The sequence below is a fragment of the Vulpes vulpes genome, chromosome 8 (assembly GCF_048418805.1).
Source record: "Vulpes vulpes isolate BD-2025 chromosome 8, VulVul3, whole genome shotgun sequence".
Classification (NCBI taxonomy): Eukaryota; Metazoa; Chordata; class Mammalia; order Carnivora; family Canidae; genus Vulpes; species Vulpes vulpes.
Genome location: NC_132787.1, coordinates 70505712 through 70520680, shown reverse-complemented (window position 1 = coordinate 70520680; position 14969 = coordinate 70505712). Strand labels below are relative to the sequence as shown.

At 34.1% G+C, this 14969-nt stretch overlaps 1 pseudogene; it reads left to right on the top strand.

The window, feature by feature from the left end:
- Positions 1 to 12411: 12411 nt before the first annotated feature.
- Positions 12412 to 12746, top strand: LOC112916883 (small nuclear ribonucleoprotein F pseudogene; annotated as a pseudogene).
- Positions 12747 to 14969: the final 2223 nt, after the last annotated feature.

The window sequence follows — 14969 nt, the reverse complement described above, 5'->3', positions numbered from 1 at the left end:
AAGAAGTGTGTTTTGCTGGGCTTTGTAGATGCCTTTCTGCCCATCTGGAGCACACTACATCATCTATCCCTTTAGGAAAAAAATCTTAGCACTTTTCTCCTTTGAGCCATATCAGACCTTAACTAATTAGAACAACTGTACTTATAAAAGATTGTTCCAATCCTTTGCATATCTGTTTTCTAATGAGTAATACAAACTTTGAGAAAAGAACATTACTCACTCATCTTTGTAATCTCCACACCAAATAAATTTGTGTTAAATACATTAGAAATTTGATGGATAAAAGAAGGAGAGATCATTTCTAGCTGCAGGGAAAGGCTCTGTAAATAAAAGACAACTTTACTTTCAAAATCAAATAGTAACCAGAACATATTGCTCAGGAGTTGTTTCCAAGGAGTCACTCTTTTCAATCTATCTATTGGCCTCATTAGTAGCAGAATCTATCTGCATAGAGATAGTAACTATGTTAGAGCCAATAGATTGTTTTGTTCCTTTAAGTAAGCTGAGCATGTCTTCTACTATATCACTTACAAATGGGGTTGTTCATCATATCTTCTCACAATAGATTGTGTAACAGACATTAATTCTTGTATATTGAATCCTCACAAATCTGTGTAGCTCAAATTTAGTTAATGTCAGTGAGGGTCACACAGTTCCCTAACAAATCAGATGAATTGTTACCATACTGACATGTTCAACAACTAGAAAGCTAGTGAATCACTGATGCTAGAAGCTTAAAAGGAAGTTCTAAAATCAGTCTATAGTAATCCATTGTTAAGTCATAAATTGGTGTGTCTGGATGTCTTTAATTTTCAAAAAAGAACCCTTATTACATTTTTAATACTATTATTTCTTAAAGAAAAAAATTATGCAACTTGAAAGGGCCAAGTATAAGACAGAAGTAGCCTAAAAAATGGCTAATCCTAATTTTGCTAGTATAATTTATTTCCCAAGAAGAAACCTCTTTACTATAAACACAAGTAATTCAGCTGAAAATGCCAAGCCACTGCCAAAGCTTTTGGAACTTGTCTTTAAAAATAACCAGCATACTTATAATAAAAATGAAATTATATAGAAAATAAACAAGTTATTACTACTTAGTACAGCAAAATTGGCCTTTGAATTTTTAAAAGGGGACAGATGAAGAGTTTTCCAACACTTATTTGTGATATGGGAGATCACAGGGCAGCAGTAAAGAGGGAGAGGAAAAGAGAGAGGAGAGACAGAAAATTTTTAAAAAGATCTAATTGGGCTGCACAGACTTTGGAATCAGTGATGAGCAATTTGTAGCATGCAAGCTAGAATGGCACAGAGGCAGATTAATAAAAACAGAAGTAGCAATCAGCATTCTCTTTCCTCTTTTTTCATCTCTGCTTATTTCCACAAGTTTTCTCTGATGTCTTTGGTAGCTTTATGCAACATGAGAGACAACATATAACTCCCTCAAACCCTTAACCAGAGAGCAGAGTCAGAGTGAATTACCAACATCTGAAGAAATGTACAATATCTTACATTATATTTTAATCAAAGTGGAACATGCATAAATTGTAAAGTTAAGTCTTAGAATAGTTTAGTATGGAGAACAGCAATTTTCTCCCAAAGTTCACTTTGAGCCCAAATTTAGTTCACCCAAAAAAATACATAGATATACACATGACCTTTCTTCTATTCTTGAATGTGTTTCATGTGTTTTGTTAAATGAATATTCTTTTTATATTAATTACCATAAGTGTGAGCTATTGTCCCCAGGTGTCAGTTATAAGCTCCATATATTTTTTTTTCTTGAGAATTTTCACATATAAGTAAAAATTGCCACTTATTCTCTTTTTGAAATTTCTTTATGTTTATCACTATTACATGCACATGCTTTTTGATAGGAGTCAAAATCAACTGTCCATGAACATAAATACATTAATCATCCCCTTTTTGTTACTGTTTGGTGATGGAGCTTGAGTTATCTGGCACTATTTTGGACTGACTGTTTCCTTGGTCAGCTACGGAGCTGTGGATATGTGAAATCTGCACACTTCACTTCTACCTCCAGTCCCTGTTTTGCAGAGAGCTCAAGCTCTTTGCTATTGGTTTATTTCCTTGATTTTGAAGGACCGCATCCTACTTTCCTAAGAAAAATTTCAAGAATTTTTTTCTTTTTAATAATTTGCATGTATATTCATTCATTTCTTTCTCGTCATATTTGACTGTTCCACTGGATAGAGAATTTAAAGTCCAAATAATTTTCTCACAGAAGTAGAAGGCATGCTCTATTATGAGGTATTGATAGCTGGGAGTCTCATGTTATTTTGAGGTCTAGTCCACATTTGTAACTTTGTCTACATTGTGAAGTTTCACAGTAATCTTGTTTAAGTTTTCAAGTTGTTTGTTTCTTTTTCTATGATATGATTGAATTCTCTGAGGATAAAATCAAAACATTCCCTCTGGTGGTAGGTAAGCCAATGGTGAATTTTTTAATTTAATTTTTTATTTTAGTATAGTTGATATCAGTGTTATATTAGTTTCAGGTTTCGGATATAGTGATTCAACATCTCTGTATGTTATACTATGCTTGCTACAAGTATAGCAACCACCTGTCACCATCAATACTATTACAGTATTATTGACCATATTCTTTGTGCTGTACCTTTTACTTCCATGACTTGATACTAAAGAAGAAGCACGAGATAGTTGAGAACACAGTAAAAGCAATTGCAATACACTTATTGTTGAACATTTATTGCTTCTTTTCAGTATCAGAGTGGGCTAAGAATATTCACTACATTGCTTCTGCTATAGGTAATATCTCTCATAAGCCCATTTTGTTTCTTAAAGAGAAGGAAGGAGAGAGGGAGAGAAAAAAAGATAGAGGGAGATTAAAGAGAGAGCGAGCACTACTTTAGTATATGTTTCGTGGTTCATGTGACATCTTCCTGACCATGAAATACTGTTTAGGAAATGCAGAACCGAGAGAATAGTATAATTAACAGAGTCCATTTAAGTAACAGAGGCCTGACCAAATTAAATTGATCCCATTAGGATTCTATCCTTGCTTTAACTCTGAGCTAAGCAGTCTCAGAACAAAAGTCATTAAAGATACCATGAATATGCTTCAATCTCCAGGGGAGATTAAAAAAAAAGAAGCAACTCACCTAAACAAAAAAACAAAACATTCAGAAAACAATCTACTCTAAAAGCCACTGAGTCATAAATCACAGGTGCATCAGAAAGGGAGACAGAACACGAGAGACTCCTAACTCTGGGAAATGAACAAGGGGTGGTGGAAAGGGAGGTGGGCGGGGGTGGGGGTGACTGGGTGATGGGCAAAGACGGGGGGCACTGGATGGGATGAGCACTGGGTGTTATTCTATATGTTGGCAAATTGAACACCAATAAAAAATAAATTAAAAAAAAACCCAAAACGTTAAAAAAAATCACAGGTGCATTCTTGCTCTTTGTCACCACTGACTCATCGTCTTCTTCCCGCTGAGAAACTTATTTGCTCATGGGTTTCATCATAACACAAGTTGCTATGCAGATGTGAAAGTAAAGCTCACCCCTTGATTCTCTAACAAATGTTAAGTGGCCTCCCATGGAAAGGAAAAGCATAAAGGAGGGGTATACACATTCTGGATTACTTTCCTTGTTTGTAATGAGAATGGCATCTCGATACACAAAGCAGCTCTGTATTTATGTTTCTTAAAATTCATTTTTCTTCTAATATGTTCAGTTCTGTTCTTCTTGGAAGTTTCTACCTCAAAGCTTCCTCTATCTTTTACATCTATAAATGGATTCATCTCTTCCTAAGTCAGGCTTTTAATGAACATTCTTGCTACTTTTAGAAATCAAAATATCACACAATCTTCTATTGTGAATGGTAAGAGGTATTCATTTGCCTGTCAGATGAGTCCTTTCTGAGGCTGGGGCCAAAGAATATTGCTGTCAGATTATTTGTTTGATTTCTGCAAAAATCCATTTCCTTATAAAGAGGCTCAGTGAAGCAAACCGCAAATTCTAAATGTCATGCCTGTCAATTAGCAATATGACCTTTACCAAGTCACTCTCCTTCTCTGAGTCTCAGTTTTGCTTCTCTATGGCCTGTAAGGTTTGCTGCAGCCCAGGGATTTCTTTTCTAGTGATTTGTTTTTTAATGATATGAACAAAAGTATTTGACTTTTAGCATCTAACAGGAAGAGTTTGTGTTTTAGAAGTTAATGAAATTATTTGTTAGAAATATTTCATCGTTTTCAAATAAATCATTAAATTTATGCATATAATGACAGGCTTTAAAATGAGAAGGGTTTTAAACATTTGTAGAATGTTCATAATAGTTTGGTATATCCACACAAATTACTTAATTTTTTTTCTTAATTGGTTAAAAAAAAGAATACATGTGTTGGTAGAATTAATTAATAAAATAAGCATTATCAAGTTTAATAAAATCTCTGATGTTTATGAACTCATTAATATGGTATTCTAAAAAGAGATGAGCCCGAAGATTCTTGGCATTGTACACCAAGCAGGCCAGATTTTGCCAGAGTCTCTCTGGTACCAACTTTACCTTTCCCATCTGTAGTTGCTAAATAGATCAGGTCATGGAGATTTGGACACAGTTCTTGTTGCTCCTTGGATCACATCATCTACGAGCTGTCCTCTTCCTCAAGAGATCTAGTCAGACTAGATCTGACTTACTGCTTATGTCCCGGGAAGCACCTCTATTGTAGCAGTTATCCTGCTTCATTATGATGGCTTACTGTTAAACCCTCTAGACAGTAAGCACTTTGATGTTGGGGACTATGTCTTGTTTCTTTCTCCTTCACTTTCCATTCCTCCTCTCATGTCTGGTGTATATTACTCATGAGAGAATATACTCATGCAGCTCGAACTTTGTAACAAATGAGGCAATAGAAGTTTTAAAATAAATACAAATATAAATATAAATACAAATACAAGGAGGGGAGTGAGCCTGGGTGGCTCAGTCAGTTAAGTATCTGACTCTTGATTTTAGCTCAGGTCACCATCTCAGGATTGTGAGATGGAGTCCCGCATAAGGCTCCAAACTGGGCAAGAAACCTGCTTAAGATTCTATCTGTGTCCTTCTGTCCCTCATTGCCCCTTGCTCACTCTCTCTCTGCCTCTCTCTTTCTCAAAAAGTAAAATAAATAAAATAAAGTAACTACAAATACTCCCCATTCTATAGTTATGAATCATACATTTGGGAAACTGGAAATTTCTGTAGGTACTATGTTCTCTGAAATTTCTGATGGACTGTCAAAAGGGAGCCATCTTACTGTACCATCTCTTCTTCTAGATACTCTTCTGCAATCACTTTTGCCCTAAGAGTGTCTCTCCTTAAGCAGGAATCTTCTGTCAGAAAGTCACATACTTAGAAGCATTATGTAGGTCCTGGTGCTGCCTAAAATGATTTTGGGCAGATCCTTTCACTGACCGATACACTGATACACAATTATCTAAACTAGATTTTCACTTCTTTCAAAGTTCTATTGCATATTTTATTTCTTCTGTTTCCATTGCTACTGTCTTAATCTGTCTTAATCTTAGTCCAAGCCCAGGCCCTCTACTCTTTCTAAGGATAACTGCCTTCCTACCACAAGGATTAGAAATAGCTTTGTCTTATGTGATAATAGAGTATATAATTCATATTGTAACTCAATATATTTGCAGAGAAATTGTAAAAACCAATTTGGACATTGATAAGAATTTCATTTTCTTGTATTATATCAAATAAATCTGAACAGCCTATAGTAATAATGATACTGGAATGCACTGTGAAAGAAAAGCTTTAAGAAGGAAAGAAATAGAAATCTAGTGTTTAGATTTCTCCAAGTCTCAACATCTCCTAAAAAGCCACGTTGAGAAATTACTATTATTATATTTATAATATGCTATATTGGTGTCCCACCCAAACTCATATGTTGAAACCAATGTGATGGCATTTGGAGGTGGGCCTTTGGGAGGCGATTAGGTCCTGAGTACAGAGCCCTCATGATTGGGATTAGTGCCCTTACAAAAGAGACCCAAAGGTGCTCTCTTGCTCTTTCTGCCATGTGAGATCGTAGCAAAGAGATTGCAGTTTATGAACCCCGGAAACTGACTCTCATTAGACATTGAATCTATTGGTGCCTTGATTTTGTACTCCCGAGCCTCCAGAGCTGAGAAATAAATGCTCATTGTTCATAAGTAACCCAGAGTATGCCATTTTTGTTTCAGCAGAAAACTGAGACAGGAAAATGATACTGAGAGGTACAGGTGCTGCTTTATCAGATACTTAAACATGCAGAAGCAACTTCAAAACTAAGAAATGGGTAGAGCTTAAAGAGTTTGGAGGTGCATACTAGAAAAAGCCTATGTTGTTATAAGTGGACTATTAAAAATGATTATGGTGAGATCTCAGAAAGAAAAGAGGAGAGATGCAGAGAAAGTCTCAATCTTCATAAAGAACACATAAATAATTCTGAATGGAATATGGGTTGAAATATGGATGGTAAAGGTCATTCTGATGAAGCCTTAGATAGAACTGAGCAATATTTTATTAGGCAATGGAGAAAAATCTATCCTTGTTATAAACTGACAAAAACCTTGGTGGAACTGTTTTTGTGTCCTAGTGTTTTTTGGAAGGCTGAATTTGTGAGTGAAAAAACTGACGAGAGGGCTAAGACAATCTCTAAACAAAGTGTTGATAGAGCATCATCCTGGTTTCTTTTGATGACTCATGGTAAAAGCCAGAGAAGAAAAATTACTTAAATGCTGAATTGTTAAGCAAAAAGGAAATAGAACTCAAAGATATGGAAAGAAGTAAAAAAGGAAGAAGTGAAATTATCTCCATTTGCTGATGATGTGATCATATATGCAGAATATCCTAAAGGCTCAATAAAAAAAATTTAGAACTAAAAAGTGAATTTAGGGGGTGCCTGGGTGACACAGTTGGTTAAGCATCTGAATCTTGGTTTCAGCTCAGGTCATGATCTCAGGCTTCTGGGATTGAGCCCCATGTTGGGCTCTGTGCTCATCACAGAGTTTGCTTAGATTTTTCTCTCCCTCTTTGCCCATTCGCCCTCCCTCTCTCCCTCTCAAATAAATAACCCTATCTACATATTCACGTCCTTTGTAAAATTATGACCAAACAAATTGTATCTTTACATACAAGCCTAGAAAAATAATTTGTAATTATTGCTTTATGCATTTGCCTTTTAACTGAGATGGAAGAAGATGAATCTAAAGAAAGATACACTTATTCTATCTTCGTATTTACCTGTGTATTCAACTTTACTAGGTTATTTATTTGTATTGTGGATTGAAATTACTGCTTAATGTCCTTTTGTTTGACCTTGAAAGCATCCCTTTAGTATTTCTTGCAGGACAGATCAGTTGGCAACAAATTTTCAGTTTTTGTTTAACTGGAAATGTCTTTATTTCTCCTTTGTTTTAACAAATAGTTTTTCTGGATATTATTGCTTAGTTAATAATCTTCTGTTCAGTACTTTGTGATGTTTTATCGGCATTTGAAATACATGATTTTCAATTAGAAGTGAACTGATAATCTCATCAAGGATTCCTGATATGTAATGAGTCACTTCTGCTGCTTTCAGGAATCTGTCTTTGTCCTTTGACAATTTGGTTATAATGTGTTCAGACAGGATCTCTTTGAATTCATTCACTGAGCTTGAATGTGTGGATTTGTATCTTTCACCAAATTTGGGAAGCTTTTAGCCATTATTTTTTCAAATATTTTTTCTGCCCTTCCTATCTTCCCATTCTGGGAATCTAATCATGTGTATGTTTGTACAATGATGGTATCTCCCAGGTTTCACTTTTCTTGATTATTTCTTCTTTCTTTTCCTCAGAATGGATAATTTCAATGATCTTAAACTTTATTATTATTCAACTTTATTTATTCTATGTTCTGTCTGCTTGTATCTGCTGTTGAACTCCTCTAATTAATTTTCATTTTAGTCATTATACTTTTTGGTTACAGAATTTTTGCTTTATTCCTCAATATAATTTCGATCTCTTTATTGGTGTTCCCATTTTGTTCATACAATGTTTTCTTCATTTCCTGTAGGTTTTTTTGTCCATGTTATTTCATTCTCATTTAAGACAGTTATTTTGAAGTCTTTTCCCATTAATTCTGATATCTGAATTCACTTGGAAAGAGCTTGTCAATTTATTTTGGTCCTTTGTTTTTATTATTTTAATAAATTAATTTTTTATTGGTGTTCAATTTACCAACATTCAGAATAACACCCAGTGCTCATCCCGTCAAGTGTCCCCCTCAGGGCCCGTCACCCACTCACCCCCAACCCCCCCCTCCTCCCCTTCCACCACCCCTAGTTCGTTTCCCAGAGTTAGGAGTCTTTATGTTCTGTCTCCCTTCCTGATATTTCCCACACATTTCTTCTCCCTTCCCTTATATTCCCTTTCACTATTATTTATATTCCCCAAATGAATGAGAACATATAATGTTTGTCCTTCTCCGATTGACTTACTTCACTCAGCATAATACCCTCCAGTTCCAACCACGTCAAAGTAAATAGTGGGTATTTGTCGTTTCTAACGGCTGAGTATTCCATTGTATGCATAGACCACATCTTCTTTATCCATTCATCTTTCGATGGACACCGAGGCTCCTTCCACAGTTTGGCTATTGTGGACATTGCTGCTAGAAACATCGGGGTGCAGGTGTCCCGGCGTTTCATTGCATCTGAATCTTTGGGGTAAATCCCCAACAGTGCAATTGCTGGGCCGTGGGGCAGGTCTATTTTTAACTCTTTGAGGAACCTCCACACAGTTTTCCGGAGTGGCTGCACCAGTTCACATTCCCCACAACAGTGTAAGAGGGTTCCCATTTCTCCGCATCCTCTCCAACATTTGTTCTTTCCTGCCTTGTTATTTTGCTCCTTTGAAAGGGCTGTATTTTCCTGTGTCTTTGAATGCTTTGCAACTGTTGGTTGTAAAATTGAACATTTGAATACTATAATGTGTTGACTCTGGAAATCATGTTCTCATTCTTACTCAAGGCTTCTCTCTCTCTCTCTCTGTTTCTCTCTCTCTCTCTCTCTCTCTCTTTTTAAGTTACTGAAGGCTAGTTAGAGACTTTTTAAAAATTATTTTTGCAGAGACTTTATTTCTTTTTCTGTATTGTCAGTGAAGTCTATGAAATTCTAGCTGAGCAGACTCAAAACTCTAAAAAATATCTACCAACTTATAAAGTATGAGGTGAGGATTAATCAGGAGATCTGATTTCATGGTCAATAGAAGAAATGATGAAGGTGTGTGTAAGATTTTGAGAGCCCTTCAGAAACTAAGAATATGAGGGAATAGGCAACAAGATTTTCCTTTTCCCATAATGCTCAGTGAATGCTGTGTTAGTGGACCAACTACCTAAAAGGGATTTAGTAGGCCAGAGATTATATTCACACTAGTTTAAAGTAATTCAGTCAAACAAAAAGGGGAAAAAAAGAGTATACAGAGCACTAAAATTTATATTTTGTGGGATGTGTAGACATGTTACTCAGTGATCTAAAACCAAACCAAAGTTTTCATTCCTCCCTTTGACTACTTGGTCTTTGCTTTTTAAACATAATCCATGGAGGCAAGACAGGAAATATTGAAATATGAAAGTGGCAGGACATCAGAGGGCAAGGAAGTGACTTGAAGAAGAAATGCAATTACAAAGCAAAGCTGAATTTTTTTCTGGAAAAGCTACTTTTGAGTGCAAATTTCTCTCAATTTTGCATTTTATTTTCAAATCAATTTTGCTTGTTTTCTGCCTCTAACTACTAGATCATTGATTTTAAATACTGTACTAAGCCCTGGAGATACAACAGATAATTTAAATGGATAGAGGTAAATAATTCATAGTAAATCTAAATAATTAACCCCTAGATACATACAGAGGATACTCCCTAAAAAAATTCTTTACAGTAGTGTGCAAAACACAAGTTAACCTGAATAAATCTAGTGTTAGCTACATCTTAAATTCCACACATTTTGTCCATCCAGAAAGTGTTTTGTCTGCAATACTTTTCTTTAAAGTCATGTTTCTTACTCATTTGCAATTCATTATGGAAACAATGTTTACTAAGTTTTCTTTGAGTCTTCTTATTTTATAATTACCTGTCAAATAAGATTTTATTATTATTTAATAAAGCTTGGTTACATTTAACATAAATGCAATAAAATGTAAACAATAAGCCTAATATATACCAGAATTTTTTTGAATGAATAATAAATTTTTTAAAAATAAGATGAAATAAAGATATAAAGATCCATATACTATTCAAGATAATAGATGTATAGTGGTAAAGTTTAGGGGAAATAATGAACCCTATATCTTTTTATGATCGTATCTTTTGCACAGAAGTAAATGCCTCCTAAAACTTTCTCATATATCAACAGCCTAGAAATGTAAAACCTTCACAATATTGCTATTAAAATATGAATAGTTAGAATAAATTATAGATGCCCAAGGTCATAAAAATAGTCAATAGCAAAGCCAAAATACAGACAGGATTCTCTGGACTCCTCAATCAGCACTCACACATTCTACTTTCCTCCTGCTATCCTGGAGCATTTATCTACTTTTTTTCTCTAGAGAAGTCCATTCTACTACAGTCTTACTCAATTCTTTTCCTACAAGATCTACATTTTTCCAATGTCTTGCTATCAAAGTAAAATATAAAGCAGAAAGAAAAATATATTATTTTATTTTATTTTTATTTTTTTGAAAAATATATTATTTTAATATGAAAATGATCAGTAACAGTATTTCAGCTTCCCCAAAAGCATGCCATTTTCAAATAGGATGCTTGTTTTCCCTTTAGGGATAATCTTTAACTCCAAACTATAGGCTCCTACTGCAATTTGTGACTAAGGTAGGGTTTCATTCCCAGTGCCAACAAAATAACAAGTGATCTGTTACACAGCTTGTCTTCTCTGAAACATCACACTTGTTCATGAATAATGCAGTCCCTAAACTAATACTCAGTCTACAATTTTCATAGTGTTTCTACATGAATTATACCATTTAATCTAATGTCATAGAACATCACATATTCTGTCCTGATAAACTGACAAAGACTGTGAGAAAAAGCAGGTGGAGTCCATGACCATGTTCCAGACGAGTCCCAAAATATGTAAAGCAGTGTGCCATTACTGCTCAAGCTTTTACTTACCATAATTAAGTTTACAGAAACCTATTGGTTTTGCATAGAGTCGGGTAAAGAACCCACCACAATCATCAAGATATACTGTTGACATTTTTTGTCTAAAGGCCTTTTTGACCACTTTTATCTTTTGTCATGCACTCTGAAATTATAAAGTTTCTACTGATAATTTTGACATGTATAATCCACCAATGAAATAATTTCAGGGTTAATATGTCTTTGAATAAAACTAATCTGCAATTAACTAATGTTATTCTTAAAAATATCAAATCAAATCAAATAAGTATTTTTTTCTATTTCATCCAATTTTCCTTTTGCATTCAAACTGTAGTTTGATTGAGACTTGTTTCCACAGCCCTTCAACCCACAAAGCTAGAGCCACTTAACAAACTAACTACACAAATGAATTCCTATTTTTTCCCATATTCTTTGTTACTTTTCTGATGCTGAATTTTCTCTTTATTACTTGTAAAGTAGAATAATAATATAAATAACAGAAAAGTTATTTGGATATGAATTTTAGTTCTTGTTCAATTTGTCTTAGCTTGAGTTCCTGCTTTGCTTTCTTTTTTTTTTTTTTCTTCTTTTTCCTGCTTTGCTTTCTTGATATGGTCTTTCTCACACAAGGAAGGGACTATTGCCAATGTGGCTCAGAACTCATGACTTGTTTTCTCCAAATTTAAAACTAGATTACTGTTTTTACTGCTAAGATAATGCTTATTCTTTGACACCATATGGTAAAAATTTTGTAGGCTCTGTGTTATTATAAAGGAAAGATGCTATAGTCATTTTTATTCTCAATGTGTAGGCTCCAAACATAGGAGTTGCTCAACAGATATTTGTTGAATTATGAATGAATACACAAGTAAATGAATAAAGGATGTTTTTCATGATTTAGTCCGCAGCTCACACTCTGGGGTTATATATCAGCATATTTGTATATATTATATAGGTATTTCTTCAGTCAGCAGATCCACCTGAAATATTTCATAAAGTCTTGTCATTCAATAAATCCTTGTCTTCTTGTATCCCCAACAAATATACTCAGTTTTTGAGACAAAATGTGAGATTAAGAAAACTGCCTTCGGTTAAATCATACCAAATGGGTTTGAATTTCTTATTTTTTTTATACAAACTGAAAGAAAATGTGCTAGCTGTTGCTAACTCCAGTCACAAAGGTCAGACAACAGTTTGGTTGTGGGTGAGTGACCTACAGCGTTTACTTGTCGTTTTGATGAGTTTGGCCCTCAATCCCAAAACTTTCCTGGATGGATTAACAGGGAACACAATAATGGTGAAACTTAAGTGGGGAATGGACTACAAAGGCTATGTGGTATCTGTAGATGGCTATATGAGCATACAGCTGGTAAACACAGAAGAATACATAGATGGAACATTGGGCATTTGGTTGAATTTTTAATAAGGTGTAATAATGTCTTTTAGATCAAGGGTGTTGAAGAAGAGGACAAAGATGGGGAAATGAGAGAACAGCATTTGTTGTGGGGAATTTTTAAATATATATTTCTAGAAAATAAACATTTTTTAAAAAAAGAAATTGAAAGTAAATGAAGGATATATAGTCTAAATCACATCTTGGGAAACTGAGTAATTTTCAGTAAAGTATCAGCCATGTGACCATGTTAGCTTAGGTTTTCCTTTTATCTAAAATATTTATTCAGAGGTTACTTTCGATATATACTATGCATCTGGTACTCATGGAATATGTTATTCAGAATTTTGAGGTGGAAGAAGTCAGTCATAATTATTTAAAACTGTAAAATACCAAATCTCCAAATCTTACAGTGATAGATATAGATACATGTAAAATGAATTTGAATGGATGGATTTAAACTGTTTCTTTTTAAACTGGTTTTTGTGAAGGATAACATATCACTTATAAGATAAGAGTCTTACAGAGTGATTCTTAACCAGAAGTGAACATCAGAATTATGTAATTTTTTTGGAGAAGTACACATGCCTGCTATGCTTTCACCATCAACCTAAGTTTACCGGGTCAGATATTCATTTTCTTAAAAGAATTTTCTAGGCAAATCTCACACATCTCAAAATAAGTATGGTGGTTATTCAACTTCTATTCTAATGATGACAAGTGAAAAGCTGCATTAGTTTACGTAAATCATGGAAACATCTGAAATAAGCACTCCCCAAAATGTCAGTGGCTCAGTTAGTTTCTTAATCAAATCTCATTTGTTATGGGTCACTCAGGGACTAATATCATTTCATGTAGTAGTTTCTAGTATATGGAGTTCCTTCACTTAATACTATGCATATAGCCTTCACAGAAAAAAAGGGTAGGCCTGCTTGTAATCACCTCATCTCAGAATATCATTTTGTTAATAGAACACATTACATTGTCCAAATTAAATGGAAGGGAGGCAAGAAATATCAATTAGTAATGATCCAAGAAGAAAACATCAAACTTTGATATTGGTGATACCCTGTAACATAATAAGTAGCCAATAAATATTTAAAAATAAATATAATTCTGAAACATTATTTCTTACATTATGTGATCATTGTAAGTCTTACATCTAAATATGTCTGACTTCAGAAATGTAATAGATCAATATGATGACTACTACAAAACAAATTTCGTACTACTCTGGTCCTGGCTATAAAAATAAATAAATTACCTACTTTATCAAAAGTTCTAAAATCATCATTTAATTTGTTCAACTCTTATAAGATATCCACTTAGTTTAATTGGAAAAATAGGTCAAATCTATTTTTCATTGCATCAATCAACTGTTCTAACAATACATGGTCTTCTACCCAACAACTATTAATGAAGATAATTGCTCCAAGTATTGTGCAAAAGGGAAAGAATAATTTCTTAATGGAAAATTGTACTAGTCTATGAAAATTGCACTTTGGCTACAGATACAAATTTACTTCCTGTACTCTAATATTTGGCTCATTTTCTTCCATGTGAGTAAGCTCTGATATACATTTTTAAACCCCGAATATATTTCGGTACCAAGAAAGGAATCCATGCCATTTGGTTTTCAACTTGTGCAATATGCAAGTCTAAAGATTAAAGGTAAAATAACCTGAGCCTATAGGATTGGTGAGATATTTGTAGCTTCTGTGCCATAAATTTCTACCTACTTTGTGCTTTTTTTCAAGGATATTGTGAGGATAATATATAATGTGCATTACATTATAAAATACAGCTATAAACAAACCAAAAACTTAATATATGAGGTGAAATTATTCAAGATGTGGTAAAACTAATGTAAAAGTTTCTTGACCAATATTTGTTGAAAGAGTGAATACATACAAGAAGATTAATTTGATAGAATCTCCATATAGCTCATATAGGGATACTAAGGAGATCTGACACAGTGAATAGGTAGGAGATGTTTTTGACTAAGCAAGTAATGCACTTATTTCTTTGCATTAACTCTTGTCTTTAAGAGAAAGAGCCACTGTAAAGTCTGATATTTTTGCTATTCACAGTCACACAGAGCATACGATAACTTCTACAAAATAGCTGGGGACAATTGTTTGCAAATTGGAACTAATAATAGTTTGAACCATTTAGCTAAAATATATTTTCAAGAAGTCAAAGAGAGATCCCGAATAACCAGGGGAATATTGAAAAAGAAAACCAGGGCTGGAGGCATCACAATGCCGGATTTCAGGTTGTACTACAAAGCTGTGGTCATCAAGACAGTGTGGTACTGGCACAAAAAACAGACACATAGATCAATGGTACACACAATAGAGAATCCAGAAATGGGCCCTCAACTCTATGGTCAACTAATATTT